Consider the following 21,060-nt stretch of genomic DNA (forward strand, 5'->3'; position numbering starts at 1 on the left):
TGCCGCATTCACTTTAAATAGGGCTCCGTCGAAATCCGTTGAGACGACACCGTATGAATTATGGTTTGGGAAGAAACCTAAGCTGTCGTTTCTAAAAGTTTGGGGATGCGATGCTTATGTCAAGAAACTTCAACCTGAGAAGCTCGAACCCAAGTCGGAAAAATGCGTCTTCATAGGATACCCAAAAGAAACTATTGGGTACACCTTCTACCTCAGATCCGAAGGCAAGATCTTTGTTGCCAAGAATGGGTCCTTTCTAGAGAAAGATTTTCTCTCAAAAGAAGTAAGTGGGAGGAAAGTAGAGCTTGATGAAGTATTACCTCTTGAACCGGAAAATGGCGCAACTCAAGAAAATGTTCCTGAGGTGCCTGCACCGACTAGAGAGGAAGTTAATGATAATGATCAAGATACTTCTGATCAAGCTCCTACTGAAATTCGAAGGTCCACAAGGACACGTTCCGCACCAGAGTGGTACGGCAACCCTGTCTTAGAAATCATGTTGTTAGACAACGGTGAACCTTCGAACTATGAAGAAGCTATGGCGGGCCCGGATTCCGACAAATGGCTAGAAGCCATGAAATCCGAGATAGGATCCATGTATGAAAACGAAGTATGGACTTTGACTGACTTGCCCGTTGAACGGCGAGCCATAGAAAATAAATGGATCTTTAAGAAGAAGACAGACGCGGATGGTAATGTGACCATCTATAAAGCTCGGCTTGTCGCTAAGGGTTATCGACAAGTTCAAGGGGTTGACTACGATGAGACTTTCTCACCGGTAGCGAAGCTAAAGTCCGTCTGAATCATGTTAGCAATTGCCGCATTCTACGATTATGACATATGGCAAATGGACGTCAAAACGACATTCCTTAATGGTTTCCTTAAGGAAGAATTGTATATGATGCAGCCGGAAGGTTTTGTCGATCCTAAGAATGCTGACAAGGTATGCAAGCTCCAACGCTCGATTTATGGGCTGGTGCAAGCATCTCGGAGTTGGAACATTCGCTTTGATGAGATGATCAAAGCGTTTGGGTTTACGCAGACTTATGGAGAAGCCTGCGTTTACAAGAAAGTAAGTGGGAGCTCTGTAGCATTTCTCATATTATATGTAGATGACATACTTTTGATGGGAAATGATATAGAACTCTTGGACAGCATCAAGGCCTACTTGAATAAGAGTTTTTCGATGAAGGACCTTGGAGAAGCTGCTTATATATTAGGCATCAAAATCTATAGGGATAGATCGAGACGCCTCATAGGTCTTTCACAAAGCACATACCTTGATAAGATATTGAAGAAGTTCAATATGGATCAATCTAATAAGGGGTTCTTGCCTGTGTTACAAGGTATGAAATTGAGCTCAGCTCAATGTCCGACCACGGCAGAAGATATAGAAGAGATGAGTGTCATCCCCTATGCATCAGCCAAAGGTTCTATTATGTATGCCATGCTGTGTACCAGACCTGATGTAAACCTTGCCGTAAGTTTGGTAGGAAGGTACCAAAGTAATCCCGGCAAGGAACACTGGACAGCGGTCAAGAATATCCTAAAGTACCTGAAAAGGACTAAGGAAATGTTTCTCGTTTATGGAGGTGAAGAAGAGCTCGTCGTAAAGGGTTACGTCAACGCTAGCTTCGACACAGATCTGGATGACTCTAAGTCACAAACCGGATACGTGTATATTTTGAATGGTGGGGCAGTAAGCTGGTGCAGTTGCAAGCAAAGCGTCGTGGCGGGATCTACATGTGAAGCGGAGTACATGGCAGCCTCGGAGGCAGCACATGAAGCAATATGGGTGAAGGAGTTCATCACCGACCTAGGAGTCATACCCAATGCGTCGGGGCCGATCAAGCTCTTCTGTGACAACACTGGAGCTATTGCTCTTGCCAAGGAGCCCAGGTTTCACAAGAAGACAAGGCACATCAAGCGTCGCTTCAACTCCATTCGTGAAAATGTTCAAGATGGAGACATAGAGATTTGTAAAGTACATACGGACCTGAATGTAGCGGATCCGTTGACTAAACCTCTCCCTAGAGCAAAACATGATCAACACCAGAATTCCATGGGTGTTCGATTCATCACAATGTAACTAGATTATTGACTCTAGTGCAAGTGGGAGACTGTTGGAAATATGCCCTAGAGGCAATAATAAAAGCATTATTATTATATTTCCTTGTTCGTGATAATTGTCTTTATTCATGCTATAATTGTGTTATCCGGAAATCGTAATACATGTGTGAATAACAGACACCAACATGTCCCTAGTAAGCCTCTAGTTGACTAGCTCGTTGATCAACAGATAGTCATGGTTTCCTGACTATGGACATTGGATGTCATTGATAACGAGATCACATCATTAGGAGAATGATGTGATGGACAAGACCCAATCCTAAACATAGCACAAGATCGTATAGTTCGTTTGCTAGAGTTTTCCAATGTCAAGTATCTTTTCCTTAGACCATGAGATCGTGTAACTCCCGGATACTGTAGGAGTGCTTTGGGTATACCAAACGTCACAACGTAACTGGGTGACTATAAAGGTAGACTACGGGTATCTCCGAAAGTGTCTGTTGGGTTGACATGGATCAAGACTGGGATTTGTCACTCCGTATGACGGAGAGGTATCGCTGGGCCCACTCGGTAATGCATCATCATAATGAGCTCAAAGTGACCAAGTGTCTGGTCACGGGATCATGCATTACGGTACGAGTAAAGTGACTTGCCGGTAACGAGATTGAACGAGGTATTGGGATACCGACGATCGAATCTCGGGCAAGTAACATATCGATTGACAAAGGGAATTGCATACGGGGTTGATTGAATCCTCGACATCGTGGTTCATCCGATGAGATCATCGTGGAGCATGTGGGAGCCAACATGGGTATCCAGATCCCGCTGTTGGTTATTGACCGGAGAGTCGTCTCGGTCATGTCTGCTTGTCTCCCGAACCCGTAGGGTCTACACACTTAAGGTTGGGTGACGCTAGGGTTGTGAAGATATGAATATGCAGTAACCCGAATATTGTTCGGAGTCCCGGATGAGATCCCGGACGTCACGAGGAGTTCCGGAATGGTCCGGAGGTAAAGAATTATATATAGGAAGTGCTGTTTCGGCCATCGGGGCAAGTTTCGGGGTCACCGGTATTGTACCAGGACCACCAGAAGGGTCCCGGGGGTCCACCGGGTGGGGCCACCTATCCCAGGGGGCCCCATGGGCTGAAGTGGGAGGGAACCCAGCCCATAGTGGGCTGGGGCGCCAACCCCCTAGGGCCCATGCGGCTAGGGTTGAGGGGAAACCCTAGAGGGGGCGCCCCCTTGCCTTGGGGGGCAAGCCCCCCACCCTAGGCCGCCGCCCCCCCTAGTAGATGCCATCTACTAGGGCCGGCGCCCCCCCCCCATGGCACCCCTATATATAGTGGGGGAGAGGAGGGACTTCACACCTTAGCCTTGGCGCCTCCCTCTCTCCCCGTTACGTGTCTCCCTCGTAGTATAGGCGAAGCCCTGCTACTGTGATGCCCTGCATCCACCACCACGCCGTTGTGCTGCTGGATCTTCATCAACCTCTCCTTCCCCCTTGCTGGATCAAGAAGGAGGAGACGTCTCCCGTCCCGTACGTGTGTTGAACGCGGAGGTGCCGTCCGTTCGGCGCTTGGTCATCGGTGATTTGGATCACGTCGTGTACGACTACATCATCACCGTTCTTTGAACGCTTCCGCACGCGATCTACAAAGGTATGTAGATGCATCCGATGTCTCGTTGCTAGATGAACTCCTAGATGGATCTTGGTGAAACGAGTAGGAAAATTTTTGTTTTCTGCAACGTTCCCCACCATATTAATCAAGCAGGACGTAAGGTTTTACCTCCATCAAGAGGGCCCGAACCTGGGTAAAACATCGTTTTCCCTGCCTCCTGTTACCATCCGGCCTAGATGCACAGTTCGGGACCCACTACCTGAGATCCGCCGGTTTTGACACCGACATTGACACACTATCGTTGTGGTTTTGATGCGTAGGTAAGATTGGTTCTTTCTTAAGCCCGTAGCAGCCACGTAAAACTTGCAACAACAAAGTAGAGGACGTCTAACTTGTTTTTGCAGGGCATGTTGTGATGTGATATGGTCAATACGTGATGAGATATAAGTTGTTGTATGAGATGATCATGTTTTGTTGTAGTTATCGGCAACTGGCAAAATCCTTATGGTTGTCTCTCTATTGCATAAGATGCAAGCGCCCAATAATTTCTTTAATTTATCGCTATGCGATAGCAATAGTTGCAAGAGCAATTTTTGGCGAGACGACCATGTGATAACACATTGATATAGATCAAGATGATGGAGATCATGGTGTCATGCCGGTGGCGATAGAGATCATGACAGTACTTTGGAGATGGAAATCAAAGGCGCAAGATGATGATGGCCATATCATGTCACATATTTTGATTGCATATGATGTTTATCTTTTATACATCTTATTTTGCTTAGTTTGACGGTAGCATTTTAAGATGATCTCTCACTAATTATCAAGAAGTGTTCTCCCTGAGTATGCACCGTTGCGAAAGTTCTTCGTGCTGAGACACCACGTGATGATCGAGTATGATAGGCTCTACGTTCAAATACAACGGGTGCAAAACAGTTGCACACGCGGAATACTCAGGTTATACTTGACGAGCCAAGCATATACAGATATGGCCTCGGAACACGGAGACCGAAAGGTCGAGCGTGAATCATATAGTAGATATGATCAACATAGTGATGTTCACCAATGAAACTACTCCATCTCACGTGATGATCGGACATGGTTTAGTTGATTTGGATCACGTGATCACTTAGAGGATTAGAGGGATGTCTATCTAAGTGGGAGTTCTTAAGTAATATGATTAATTGAACTTAAATTTATCATGAACTTAGTCCTGGTAGTATTTTGCAAATTATGTTGTAGATCAATAGCTCGCGTTGTTGCTTCCCTGTGTTTATTTTGATGTGTTCCTAGAGAAAATTATGTTGAAAGATGTTAGTAGCAATGATGCGGATTGGATCCGTGATCTGAGGTTTATCCTCATTACTGCACAGAAGAATTATGTCCTTGATGCACCGCTAGGTGACAGACCTATTACAGGAGCAGATGCAGACGTTATGAACGTTTGGCTAGCTCAATATGATGACTACTTGATAGTTTAGTGCACCATGCTTAACAGCTTAGAATCGGGACTTCAAAGACGTTTTGAACGTCATGGACCATATGAGATGTTCCAGGAGTTGAAGTTAATATTTCAAGCAAATACCCGAGTTGAGAGATATGAAGTCTCCAACAAGTTCTATAGCTAAAAGATGGAGGAGAATCGCTCAACTAGTGAGCATGTGCTCTGATTGTCTGGGTACTACAATCACTTGAATCAAGTGGGAGTTAATCTTCCAGATAAAATAGTGATTGACAGAATTCTCTAGTCACCATCACCAAGTTAGTAGAACTTCGTGATGAACTATGATATGCAAGGGATAACGGGAACGATTCCCAAGCTTTTCGTAATGCTGAAATCGACGAAGGTAGAAATCAAGAAAAACATCAAGTGTTGATGGTTGACAAGACCACTAGTTTCAAGAAAAGGGCAAAGGGAAGAAAGGGAACTTCAAGAATAACGGCAAGCGAGTTGCTGCTCAAGTGAAGAAGCCCAAGTCTGGACCTAAGCCTGAGACTAAGTGCTTCTACTGCAAAGGAACTGGTCACTGGAAGTGGAACTACCCCAAGTATTTGGCGGATAAGAAGGATGTCAAAGTGAACAAAGGTATATTTGATTATTAATGTGTATTTTACTAGTGTTCATAGCAACCCCTCGGTATTTGATACTGGTTCAGTTGCTAAGAGTAGTAACTCAAAACGGGAGTTGCAGAATGAACAAAAACTAGTTAAGGGTGAAGTGAAGATGTGTGTTGGAAGTAGTTCCAAGATTGATATGATCATCATCGCACACTCCCTATACTTTCGGGATTAGTGTTGAACCTAAATAAGTGTTATTTGGTGTTTGCGTTGAGAATGAATATGATTTGATCATGTTTATTGCAATACGGTTATTCATTTAAGTTAGAGAATAATTGTTGTTCTGTTTACATGAATAAAACCTTATATGGTTACACACCCAATGAAAATGGTTCATTGGATCTCGATCGTAGTAATACACATATTGATAATATTGAAGACAAAAGATGCAAAGTTAATAATGATAGTGCAACTTATTTGTGGCACTGCCGTTTAGGTCATATTGGTGTAAAGCGCATGAAGAAACTCCATGCTGATGGGATTTTGGAATCACTTGATTATGAATCACTTGATGCTTGCGAACCATGCCTTACGGGCAAGATGACTAAGACTCCATTCTTCGGAACAATGGAGCGAGCAACAGATTTGTTGGAAATCATACATACTGATGTATGTGGTCCGATGAATATTAAAGCTCGCGACAAGTATCATTATTTTCTGACCTTCACAGATGATTTAAGCAGATATGAGTATATCTACTTGATGAAACATAAGTCTGAAAAGTTCAAATAATTTCAGAGTGAAGTGGAGAATCATCGTAACAAAATAAAAGTTTCTACGATATGATCACAGAAGTAAAATATTTGAGTTACGAGTTTGGCCTTCAGTTAAAACAATGTGAAAGTTTCACTACTCACGCCACCTGGAACACCACAGTGTAATGGTGTGTCCGAACGTCGTAATCGTGCTTTATTAGATATGGTGCGATCTATGACGTCTCTTACTGATTTACCGCTATTGTTTTGGGGTTATGCATTAGAGACAGCTGCATTCACGTTAAATAGGGCACCATCTAAATCCGTTGAGACGACACCGTATGAACTATGGTTTGGCAAGAAACCTAAGTTTTCATTTCTTAAAAGTTTGAGGTTGCAATGCTTATGTGAAAAAGTTTCAACTTGATAAGCTCAAACCCAAATCGGAGAAGTGCGTCTTCATAGGATACCCAAAAGAAAAATGTTGGGTACACCTTCTATCACAGATCCGAAGGCAAGCTATTCGTTGCTGGGAATGGATCCTTTCTAGAGAAGGAGTTTCTCTCGAAAGAAGTGAGTGGGAGGAAAGTAGAAAACTTGATAAGGTAATTGTACCTTCTCCCTTATTGGAAAGTAGTTCATCACAGAAATCTGTTCTTGTGACTACTACACCAATTAGTGAGGAAGCTAATGATGATGATCATGTAACTTCAGATCAAGTTACTAACGAATCTCGTAGGTAAACCAGAGTGAGATCCGCACCAGAGTGGTACAGTAATCCTGTTCTGGAAGTCATGTTACTAGACCATGACGAACTTGCAAACTATGAGGAAGCGATGATGAGCCCAGATTCCACGAAATGGTTTGAGGCCATGAAATCTGAGATATGATCCACGTATGAGAACAAAGTATGGACTTTGATGGATTTGCCCGATGATCGGCAAGCCATAGAAAATAAATGGATCTTCAAGAGGAAGACGGACGCTGGTAGTAGTGTTACTATCTACAAAGCTAGACTTGTCGAAAAAGGTTTTTGACAAAGTTCAAGGTGTTGACTATGATGAAATTTTCTCACTCGTAGCGATGCTTAAGTCTGTCCAAATCATGTTAGCAATTGCCGCATTTTTATGAAATCTGGCAAATGGATAAACAAAACTACATTCATTAATGGATTTAAAGAAGAGTTGTATATGATGCAACCAGAAGGTTTTGTCAATCCTAAAGGTGCTAACAAAATATGCAAGCTCCAGCGATCCATCTATGGACTGGTGCAAGCATCTCGGAGTTGAAATATACGCTTTGATAAGTTGATCAAAGCATATAGTTTTATACAGACTTGCGGTGAAGCCTGTATTTACAAGAAAGTGAGTGGGAGCACTACAGCATTTCTGATAAGTATATGTGTATGACATATTGTTGATCGGAAATAATGTAGAATTATTCTGCAAAGCATAAAGGAGTGTTTGAAAGGATTTTTTCAAAGAAAACCTCGGTGAAGCTGCTTACATATTGAGCATCAAGATCTATAGAGATAGATCAAGACGCTTGATAATTTTTTTCAATGAATACATACCTTGACAAGATTTTGAAGTAGTTCAAAATGGAACAATCAAAGAAAGAATTCTTGCCTGTGTTACAAGGTGTGAAATTGAGTAAGACTCAAAGCCCGACCACGGCAGAAAATAGAATGAGAATGAAAGTCATTCCCTATGCCTTGGCCATAGGTTCTATGAAGTATGCCATGCTGTGTACCAGACCTATTGTATACCCTACACTAATTTTGGCAAGGGAGTACAATAGTGATCTAGGAGTAGATCACTGGACAGCGGTCAAAATTATCCTTAGTGGAATAAGGATATGTTTCTCGATTATGGAGGTGACAATAGGTTCGTCGTAAAAGGGTTACGTCGATACAAGTTTTGGCACTGATCCGGATGACTCTTAGTCTTCATCTGGATACATATTAAAAGTGGGAGCAATTAGCTAAAGTAGCTCCGTGCAGAGCATTGTAGACATAGAAAATTGCAAAATACTTACGGATCTGAATATGGCAGACCCATTGACTAAACTTCTCTCACAGGCAAAACATGATCACACCTTAGTACTCTTTGGGTGTTAATCACATAGCAATGTGAACTAGATTACTGACTCTAGTAAACCCTTTGGGTGTTGGTCACATATCGATGTGAACTATGGGTGTTAACCACATAAAGATGTGAACTATTGATGTTAGATCACATGGTGATGTGAACTAGATTATTGACTCTAGTGCAAGTGGGAGACTGAAGGAAATATGCCCTAGAGGCAATAATAAAGTTATTATTTATTTCCTTATTTCATGATAAATGTTTATTATTCATGCTAGAATTGTATTAACCGGAAGCATAATACATGTGTGAATACATAGACAAACAGAGTGTCACTAGTATGCCTCTACTTGACTAGCTCGTTAATCAAAGATGGTTATGTTTCCTAACCATAGACAAAGAGTTGTTATTTGATTAACGGGATCACATTATTAGGAGAATGATGTGATTGACATGACCCGTTCCATTAGCTTAGCACCCGATCGTTTAGTATGTTGATATTGCTTTCTTCATGACTTATACATGTTCCTATGACTATGAGATTATGCAACTCCCGTTTGCCAGAGGAACACTTTGTGTGCTACCAAACGTCACAACGTAACTGGGTGATTATAAAGGAGCTCTACAGGTTTCTCCAAAGGTAAAAGTTGGGTTGGCGTATTTCGAGATTAGGATTTGTCACTCCGATTGTCGGAGAGGTATCTCTGGGCCCTCTCGGTAATGCACATCACATAAGCCTTGCAAGCATTGCAAATAATGAGTTAGTTGCGAAATGATGTATTACGGAACGAGTAAAGAGACTTGCCGGTAACGAGATTGAACTAGGTATTGAGATACCGACGATTGAATCTCGGGCAAGTAACATACCGATGACAAAGGGAACAACGTATGTTGTTATGCGGTCTGACCGATAAAGATCTTCGTAGAATATGTGGGAGCCAATATGAGCATCCAAGTCCCGCTATTGGTTATTGACCGGAGACGTGTCTCGGTCATGTCTACATTGTTCTCGAACCCGTAGGGTCCGCACGCTTAATGTTTCGATGACAGTTATATTATGAGTTTATGAGTTTTGATGTACCGAAGGAGTTCGGAGTCCCGGATGAGATCGGGGACATGACGAGGAGTCTCGAAATGGTCGAGACGTAAAGATTGATATATTGGACAACTATATTCGGACATCGGAAAGGTTCCGAGTGATTCGGGTATTTTCGGAGGTACCGGGGAGTTACAGGAATACGAGGAAGAAGCAATGGGCCTTAATGGGCCTTAGTGGGAAGGACCAGGAGGTGGCGCGCGCCCCTCCCAAGCCCAGTCCGAATTGGACAAGGGGTTTGGGGCGCGGCCCCTCTCTCCCTTCCTTCCCCTCTTCCCCCCTTTCCCCCCTTCTCCTAGTTGGACTAGGAAAGGAGGAAACCTACTCCAACTAGGAGTAGGAATCCTACTCCCTGGCGCGCCCCTCCTAGGGCCGGACTCCTTCCCCTTGATCCTTTATATACGGGGGCAGGGGGCACCTCTAGACACAAAAGTTGATCTTCGTGATCGTTCTCTTAGTCGTGTGCGGTGCCCCCCTCCACCATAATCCTTGATAATATTGTAGTGGTGCTTAGGCAAAGCCCTGCGATGGTAGAACATCAAGATCGTCACCACGCCGTCGTGCTGACGGAACTCTTCCCCAACACTTTGCTGGATCAGAGTCCGGGGATCGTCATCGAGCTGAACGTGTGCTAGAACTCGGAGGTGCCGTAGTTTCGGTGCTTGATCGGTCGGGGCGTGAAGACGTACGACTACATCAACCGCGTTGTCATAACGCTTCCGCTTCCGGTCTATGAGGGTATGTAGACAACACTCTCCCCTCTCGTTGCTATGCATCACCATGATCTTGCGTGTGCGTAGGAATTTTTTTGAAATTACTACGTTCCCCAACAGAAGTTAGAACCCCCCCCATTCCCGTCCTTATCCCCACGCGCCTCCGACAGTGCGGTAGTACCGCTTGGGCGGAAGGACCACACCAAAGCGGTAGTACCGCTCCCCCAGGCGGTAGTATCACGCTGGGCCGGTAGTACCGTACACTCCACTCACGGTAGTACCGTGGCAGGCCGCGGTAGTACCGTGAGCTCCAGAAGAAGCACATTTCCAACACAAAAAGAAAGAGTGGTCTTCGCACGGAAACTTTAAACGAACACCACACCACCCAACAGGCTCAAACACGAGGAGAAGAAGGGGCAAAAATACAACAAGAGACGACCATGAGACACAACCTCTCCAACGAGAGGGCGGTGGCCGGAGCCACCTAAGTTTGAGTCAATTGGTATGGCATCGCGAAGAATTATCCTTGGGCCCATGACCAAAGCTCGTCTTAGAAGCACAAGTACCATCAAACATGGCTAATGTGAAAGACTTGATCAATTTATGCATAATGGGGGGAGGGAGCGTTCATTGAGAGAACAACACTCCCCCTATGTCCATGCCTACATCTAAACAAGACAACAAGTTGAGTATGGTGGGGTGTGCAAGGGTTCAAGCAATATTGCTCGAATCAATGATATTTAGCTCATGCCTTAACTCGCGAAATCTTGCTTCATCCAACGGCTTCGTGAAAATATCTGCAAGGTTATCATGAGTGTTGACATAGTTGAGCTCGATCTCCCCTCGCCTAATGTGATCCCGGATGAAGTGATACCGGATCTCAATATGCTTCGTCTTGAAGTGTTGCACCGGGTTGAGAGAAATCTTGATGGCACTTTCATTGTCACACCAAAGAGGCACTTTGTCACAAATGACACCGTAATCCTTTAAAGTTTGCCTCATCCATAAGAGTTGTGCACAACAACTACCGGCCGCTACATACTCCGCTTCGGTGGACGAGAGAGACACACAACTTTGCTTTTTGGAAGACCAACTTACCAAAGAGCAACCAAGGAATTGGCACCCTCCGGAAGTGGACTTCCTATCCACTTTGTCTCCCGCCCAATCGGAATCCAATACCCTACAAGCTTGAAGTTTGCTCCTCTTGGGTACCATAAGCCAAAGTTTGGGGTATGAGCCAAATATCGAAAGATTCGCTTGACCGCCACAAAGTGGCTTTCCTTAGGTGCGGCTTGAAACCATGCACAAATTCCCACACTCAACATGATATCCGGTCTAGATGCACAAAGGTAAAGCAAGGAGCCAATCATGGAGCTATATACCTTTTGATCCACCGCTTTACCATTGGGATCTATGTCAAGTTGGCACTTGGTGGGCATTGGAGTGGAAGCCGGCTTGACATAACTTAGCTTGAATCTCTTGAGCATGTCTTGAGTGTATTTGGCTTGGTTGATGAAGGTTCCATCTCTTCTTTGCTTCACTTTAAACCCTAGAAAGAACTTCAACTCTCCCATGGAAGACATCTCGAACTTTGAGGTCATGAGAGCGGCAAATTCCTCATTGAAAGCTTTGTTAGGGGAACCAAAGATAATATCATCAACATATAATTGGCACACAAACAACTCCCCTTTGTCCTTCTTAGTAAAAAGAGTGGGGTCGATTAGCCCAACTTCAAAACCACGGTCTTGTAACAACTCGGTAAGGTGGTCATACCACGCACGTGGGGCTTGTTTAAGGCCATAGAGTGCCTTATCGAGTTGATACACATGATCGGGAAAGTAGGGATCCTCAAACCCGGGGGGTTGCTTGACATAAACCAATTCATTAATAGGACCATTAAGAAAAGCACTCTTCACATCCATTTGTTGTAACTTAAAGTTATGATGAGAAGCATATGCAATCAACATGCGAATGGACTCAAGACGAGCAACGGGAGCGAAGGTTTCACCATAGTCGATACCCTCGACTTGGGAGTAGCCTTGTGCTACCAAACGAGCCTTGTTGCAAATGATAATCCCATGAGCATCTTGCTTGTTCTTAAATATCCACTTGGTTCCAATGACATTGTGGTTCACCGTTGGCCTTGGCACCAATCTCCACACTTTGTTGCGCTCGAAGTTGTTGAGTTATTCATGCATGGCATTGAGCCAATCCGGATCTTCGAGCGCCTCATAGACCTTGTGGGGTTCGACACAAGAGACAAACGCGTGATGTTCACAATAGTTTGCTAATTGTCTACGAGTGCTTACCCCCTTTCTTAAGCTTCCAAGCCATGAGATGATCCTTGGTGGAGAGCTTGGAAGCAACCTTGGCGGCATGACGCTCCAATTCCTCCTCGGTGGTGAGTTGAGGAGCGGTCACTTGATCATCTTGAGCGACGTCTTGAGCTTGTTCTTGATCTTGAACTTGCTCGGAGGAGAGAACTTGACCTTGGGCATCACTTGGTGTGTCAACACCGTCTTGAACATGATCTTGCCCTTGGTCTTGTTCACGAGGATGAGGGCCTTCACTTTGTTCTTCGGAAGCGTGTGGGCCTTGGGTTGGTGATGGCTCCACTTGAGTGGAGCATTGTCCTTCTCCTTCGGCCACAAGGGGTTCCTCAATGGGTAGGATAAAACCAACACCCATTCTTCTTATGGCTTGAGGAGGAATTTCATCACCTACATCACAAGTGCCACTTTGCTCCACTTAGGAGCCGTTATTCTCATCAAACTCCACGTTACATGTCTCCTCAATAAGTCCCGTGGATTTATCGAGGACACGGTAAGCATGAGAGTTTGTAGCATAACCAGCAAATATGCCCTCATAAGCTCTAGCCTCAAATTTAGACAAACGGACACCTTTCTTGAGAATGAAACACTTACACCCGAACACCCGGAAGTACTTGAGGTTGGGCTTGTTACCGGTGAGTATCTCATATGGAGTCTTGTTCAAGCCTTTGCAGAGGTAGAGCCGATTAGATGCATGGCACGCGGTGTTGATGGCTTCGTCCCAAAAGTTGTAGGAAGACTTGAACTCCGCCATCATGGTCCTTGCCGCATCCATCAACGTCTGGTTCTTCCTCTCCGCTACACCATTTTGTTGAGGGGTATAGGGTGCAGAATATTGATGCTTGATTCCCTCATCACTCAAAAACTCATCCAAGGTGTAGTTCTTGAACTCGGAGCCGTTGTCTCTTCTTATTGTCAAGATCTTTGTATTATGCTATCGTTGATCTTCATTTGCAAAGTCGATGATGGTTTGTTGGGTCTCACTCTTCCTCTTGAAGAAATATACCCAAGTGTATCTTGAATAGTCATCTACAATCACCAAGCAATACTTTCTACCCCCAAGACTATCAAAGGATGGAGGTCCAAAGAGATCCAAATGAAGGAGCTCCAAGGGCCTCTCAAATAGATGATAGTCGTGGGAGGGTGAGCCTTCTCATGAAGCTTTCCTTCGATACAGGCACTGCATGCACGATCTTTAGAAAAACTAGCATTCGTTAGTCCACGGACATGGTCCCCCTTGAGAAGACTTTGCAAAGATCTCATATTGACATGGGCTAAACGGCGATGCCAAAGCCATCCTACGTCAACTTTAGCCATTAGGCACGTCGCGGTCTTAGTGGATCGCTCCGAAAATTTAATCACATATAGACCGTTCTCGACGTGCCCAACAAAGGCTACTTTAAGAGTCTTGCTCCACAAGAGGGCCACAGTATCAATATCAAAGAAAGTGTCAAAGCCCATGATTGCAAGTTGACGAATGGAAAGTAAATTGTATGCAAGGGACTCAACAAGCATGACCTTCTCGATCGTGAGATCATGAGAGATGACAACCTTGCCAAGTCCAAATACCTTAGAAGATGAGGCATCACCCCACTCGACATTGGTGGGCATAGATGGAATCTTGTGCACGTCCACCACCAAGTCCTTGCTTCCGATCATATGATTTGTAGCTCCACTATCGAACAACCATGATCCCCCATCGGAAGCAAACACCTACAAGAGATCAATGCTTGGTTTTAGGTACCCATTTTGTAATGGGTCCTTTGATGTTAGTAACAAGGGTCTTGGGAACCCAAATAGACCATTCAATGTACTGATGAGGAGAACCAACAAATTTGGCATAGACATGCCCATCACTAGCACGACATAACACATAAGAAGGATTAAAGTCGCCGGCTTTGTTGGGAGGGGTGACATTTCCCTTTTTGACACCGTCACCCTTTGCATTGTTCTTCTTCTCCTTGGAGTCACTCTCTCCCTCCTTCATAAACGTTTGATTGAGAGGAGGAGGTCGTTTGGTCTTGTTATCCTTCTTCTTGTTCTTGGGGTTGGGTGCGAACCCAATTCCCTCCTTGGCCACAACTCCCTTTTGATTTCTCAAAAGGTTGTTTAGGTTCTTCTCACCTTGTATGCATGACACAAGGCCTTTCTCAAGTTTCTCCTTCAACCGAACATTCTCCTCAATAAGATGCACATGCTCACAACAAGGGTTAGTAGCATTTGCATTATCCATTAACACCATACGAGGAAAAGTGGCTTTCTCCTTGTTTAGCTTCACTTGGAGTTGATCATGAGACTCCTTGAGGGTAGCATGAACACCTGTCAAGACTTTGTGAGCCTTGTCGAGAATGTCAAACTCCTCTTTGAGTCTAGCAAGATCAACCCCAAGCTTTGCCTTCTCGGAGTTTAGCACACGAGAAACAACAAGTGCATGATCAAGATCTTTCTTTAATTTATCATGATCATCGTTGTGAGACTCCTCAAGAGCCAAACGAAGACCACGCTCTTCCTCAAGAGTTGGAAAGATCTGAAATCTCATCGGCATAGTCACGACTATGCCCCTCCATCTTAGAGATGGTATCTTCGTGAGCCTCGGTCATGTCATTGGCTTCACCAAGTTGTTCCAAGAGAGCAACAAAGTGCTTCTTGGATTTACCCTTGAGTTTACCCATAAAGGTCTCAAACTCATTCACCTCCACATTATTTCCCTCATGTTCATCAATGCTATCCATTGAAGAGGGATGATTAATGATGGTGGTTTTGATGTTGGGGGTTACCATGTTGGTGGCTTTAGCCATGAGGCACTTGGTAGTGATGCTCTCATTGGGTGAGTCGAAGATAGACATCCGTGGAGTTGTCGCAATGGCAATGGAGGCCATGGCAACCGACTCACCATCTTCATCATCGTCATCATCCTCATTGTACTCTTCTTGTACCACCAATGCCTTGAGAGGAGTCTTCTTGGTGAAATTGCTCTTGTTGGGGAATGACTTGGCCTTATCCTTTCGGATGAGCTTGCCACCATTGTCTTCCCTCTTCTCATAAGGGCACTCCGCAACAAAGTGACTTACATTGCCACAATTGAAACAAGTCCTCACTTGTTGCTTGCCCTTTGTGCCACTTGAAATGTTCTTGTTGAAGTTGGGCCTTGAGTTCTTCTTGCTCCAAAATTGCCTTGAAGCAAGGGCCATGTGTTCATGATAGGCATACTTCGTATCTTCGAGGTTACTCTCCTCTTCTTCCTCTTCATCCTCTTCCTCCATACTAACCTTGGCCTTTAGAGCAAGGTTGGGTTTCTTTACTCTTTGAGAGCGAAGTACCGCATTGTCGGCGGTCTTGTCCAAGATGCTCATAGCAACGAACTCATCCAACACATCACTTGATGACAAGGTGTGGAAGTCCGGCCTTTGGCAAATGACAGAGGGCATGGCTTTGTGGTAGGGAATCATTGCCTTGAGAAATTTGCGCTTGATCCAATTGTCATCCATGTCCTTGCTTCCATGATCTCGGAGCGAGACCGCGAGTTTAGTTACCCTCTGATAGAGCTCACGAGGTTCTTCATCTTCTTTCATTGCAAACTCATCGGCTTCATCTTGCACCACTTCATAGTTGGAGCGTTGAATGCTTGCGCTTCCCCAATAGAGGGAAACCACTTGGCGCCAAGCATCTTTGGCCAAGGAGTAAGGCCGGAGATGAGGAAGGTCTTTGGGTGGGATAGCTTCTTGAATGATGAAGAGAGCATTCTCATTGAATTGATTATCCATGGCTTCTCTAGGAGTGAAGTTGCTTCGGTCATGTGGATAGAAACCTTCTTCAATGATTCTCCAAAGGTTAGTGTTCACATGATTTAAATGACGCTTAAAACGATAGACCCAAGAGTCAAATTCAACATTCTTCTCAATCTTAGGGGCCGGCCCGGCATGATTCAAATGAGTGGAAGGGAGAGGTCCACCATAGACAAGTGGAGGTTCCACATGGGCAAAGATGCCGGTGCCACTCTTACCACTAGTAGAAAGGGCTTTCTCACTAGTAGCTTCCCCCTTGTCGGAGGGAGCATCCGACACCTTGTTGGCGGGATCACCCACTTTCAACAGTACGGTGGAAAGTTTAAGCTCTTCTAAGAAATCTTTAAACATGCTTTTGACCTCGGTTGTCATGGAGGTTTTCAATGTGTCCAACGCCACATTGAACTCCTCACGAGAGACCGCGGTTCCCCCCATCTCCCGTAGAAGATATCGGATTTGCACCGGAGTGCTCCTCCTCACCTTCTACGACGTCAACCATACTCTTCGGACGGTAAAGTCCTTAATAAAGAGACGAGGCTCTGATACCAATTGAAAGGATCGATATGGTTGACTAGAGGGGGGGTGAATAGGCAAGTAACAATTTTTAGCTTTTCTTTAACAATTTAAACTTTGCATCAAAGTAGGTTGTCTAGATATGCAACTAGGTGAGAAACCTATATGATGCAACAAAGATAGGAACACAAGCAAGCAAGAGATATATCCCAAATAAGCTTGCACAAGTAAAGGCACAAGATAACAAAGAGTGGAGCCGGTGGAGATGAGGATGTGTTACCGAAGTTCCTTCCCTTTGAAGGGAAGTACGTCTCCGTTGGAGCGGTGTGGAGGCACAATGCTCCCCAAGAAGCCACTAGGGCCACCGTATTCTCCTCACGCCCTCACACAATGCGAGATGTCGTGATTCCACTATTGGTGCCCTTTGAGGCGGCGACCAAACCTTTACAAACAAGGTTGGGGCAATCTCCACAACTCAATCGGAGGCTCCCAACGACACCACAAAGCTTCACCACAATGGAATATGGCTCCGCGGTGACCTCAACCGTCTAGGGTGCTCAAACACCCAAGAGTAACAAGATCCGCAAGGGATTAGTGGGGGGGAATCAAATTTCTCTTGGTGGAAGTGTAGATCGGGGCCTTCTCAACCACTCCCGAGCAAATCAACAAGTTTGATTGGCTAGGGAGTGAGATCGGGCAAAATGGAGCTTAGAGCAACAATGGAGCTTAGGGTTGGAAGAGGTAGTCAACACGAGGAAGAAGACACTCCTTATATAGCTAAGGAAGAAAAACCAACCGTTATCCACCCACCAGCCCGCGACCAGCGGTACTACCGCGAGGCCACGCGGTACTACCGTGAGGAGCCGCGGTACTACCGCAGCAGCAGCAGTAGCTAGGGCAGACCTTAAGCACAAGGGCTGAGGACGGTACTTCCACAGACGCGGTACTACCGCTCCCCCTTGCGGTACTACCACAAGGCAGGCAAGCCCAAGCCTGGGAAGAGCGTGGATAACAGAACATCCGTGCCTACTTTCGCTGGAAAACAGACGTAGCAAAAATCCGACACAGTACTACCGCAGAGGAGCGGTACTACTGCCTGGCAGCTGAGCCAGGACGCGCATGGTACTACCGCGGAAGGGTTGCGGTACTACCGTGGTAGCGCGGATGTAAAAAATTACATCCGCCCCTACTACCGCGAGGGGGCGGTACTTGGCCTGGGGGTCACGGTACTACAGCTCCAAAGGAGCGGTACTACCATGGGCACCTGCGGCACTACCGCGCCACAACACGGCACTACCGCTGGTGCCTACGGTACTACCGCTCACCAGGGAGCAATACTACCGCAGGCCAACACAGCAGCCAGAACAAGGTAAAGAGATACAAGCGGAGGATGCTCCAAGGTGCAGGGGAAAGGAGGGGACTAGGAAGAAACGTGTATGTGATGATTCCACCCGAACCTTTCAGACGCGGACCCCCTCTTAATAGTACGGCTTTCCTACGACTCAAATCCACCAAAAAGAAACGTAGAAAAACGCCGTCTTCAATAGTTTTCGAGGGACACCAAACCGTCTTGTGCCTAGCGAAGAAACGACTGGGAAACTCAAGACACACAATTAGTCCGCAAACGCATTGTCATCAATCACCAAAACACCTTAGGGATAAATATGCCCTTACAACTTCTTATACCCTTGATGTCCTTGGGACATGGCATCTTTTCAATAGCATCAACCTTAGCTTTATCAACTTCAATACCTCTTTCGGAAATTTTATGCCCCAAGACAATACCTTCATTAACCATAAAGTGGCACTTCTCCCAATTCAAGACAAGGTTAGTTTCTTCACATCTCTGCAAAACTCGACCAAGGTTGCTTAAGCAATCATCAAAAGAGGATCCATAGACGGAGAAATCGTCCATGAAAACCTCACAAATCTTTTCACAAAAGTCAGAGAATATAGCCATCATGCATCTTTGGAAGGTAGCAGGTGCATTACATAAACCAAAAGGCATACGTCTATAAGAAAAAGTACCGAGCGAGCAAGTAAAAGTGGTCTTAGATTGATCATCAGCTGACAAGGGTATTTGAGAGAAACCAGAATAACCATCTAGAAAGCAAAAATGTGTATGTTTGGATAATCTTTCTAGCATTTGATCAATAAAAGGTAAGGGGTAATGATCTTTTTTAGTAGCCTTATTTAATTTGCAGAAATCAATTACCATCCTATAACCTGTAATAATTCTTTGCGGAATCAATTCATCTTTATCATTAGGAACGATAATAATACCTCCCTTTTTAGGGACACAATGGACAAGACTTACCCACTGACTATCAGCAACGGGATAAATTATACCTGCCTCAAGGAGCTTTAGTATTTCCTTTCTTACCACTTCTTTCATCTTAGGATTCAGCCGTCGTTGGTGATCATGAACTGGTTTGGCATCTTTCTCCAAATTTATTTTGTGTTAACATAGTGTGGGACTAATGCCCTTAAGATCATCGAGAGTATATCCAATAGCAGCATGGTGCTTCTTCAGAGTTTTCAATAATCTCTCTTCTTCATGCTCTGAAAGGTTAGCACTAATAATAACAGGATATATCTTTTTCTCATCAAGATAAGCATATTTAAGAGTATCAGGTAATGGTTTGAGCTCAAACACGGGGTCACCCTAGGGTGGAGGAGGATCTCCCTAGGATTTCGACAGGTAAATTGTGTTTCAGGATGGGTTCCTGTTTAAAGAATACTTCATCTATTTCCCTTCTTTCATTCATAAACATATCATTTTCATGGTCTAGCAAATACTGTTCTAAAGGATCACTAGGAGGCACGGCAATAGAAGCTAGACCAATAATTTCATCTTTACTAGGCAATTCCTCTTCATGGTGTTGTCTACTAAATTTAGAGAAATTAAATTCATGAGACATATCACCTAAACCAATAGTAACAACATCCTTTTCGCAATCTATCTTAGCATTAACCGTGTTCAAGAAGGGTCTACCAAATATAATGGGACAAAAGCTATCTTGTGGGGAACCAAGAACAAGAAAATCAGCAGGATATTTAGTTCTGCCACACAAGACTTCAACATCTCTAACAATCCCAATTGGTGAAATAGTATCTCTATTGGCAAGTTTAATTGTAACATCAATATCTTCTATCTCAGCAGGTGCAATATCATGCATAATTTCTTTTATAAGTCATGAGGTATAGCACTGGAACCCATATCACACAAGCCATGATAACAATGATCTCCTATTTTAACAGAAATAACAGGCATGCCTACCACAGGTCTATGCTTATATTTAGCACAAGGTTTAGCAATTCTAGCAGTTTCATCACAGAAATAAATAACATGCCCATCAATATTATCAGCCAAGAGATCCTTAACAATAGCAATATTAGGTTCAACTTTAACTTATTCAGGAGGTGTATAGGTTCTAATATTGCTTTTACGAACCACAGATGAAGCTTTAGCATGATCTTTTACCCTAACAGGAAAAGGTGGTTTCTCAACATAAGCAGTAGGAACAATAGGATCATTATAAGTGACAGTCTTTTCTTCGACTTTAATAGGTGCAGCTACTTTTACTTCTATGGGAGGATGATATTTAAACCACTTCTCCCTAGGGAGATCAACATGAGTAGCAAAAGATTCACAGAAAGAAGCTACTATTTCAGAGTCAAGTCCATATTTAGTGCTAAATTTACGGAAAACATCGGTATCTGTAAAAGATTTAACACAATCAAACTTAGGGGTCATACCTGACTTCTTACCTTCGTCGAGGTCCCAATCTTCAGAGCTGTGTTTAATTCTTTCCAATAAATCCCATTTGAATTCAATAGTCTTCATCATAAAAGAGCCAGCACAAGAAGTATCGAGCATGGTGCGATTGTTATCAGAAAGCCGAGCATATAAATTTTGAATAATTATTTATCTTGGAAGCTCATGATTGGGGCATGAATATAACATTGATTTAAGCCTCCCCCAAGCTTGAGCGATGCTTTCTCCTTCGCGAGGCCAAAAATTATATA

The sequence above is a fragment of the Triticum urartu genome, chromosome 5A (assembly GCF_056163025.1).
Source record: "Triticum urartu cultivar PI428250 chromosome 5A, HENAU_Tu73, whole genome shotgun sequence".
Lineage (NCBI taxonomy): Eukaryota > Viridiplantae > Streptophyta > Magnoliopsida > Poales > Poaceae > Triticum > Triticum urartu.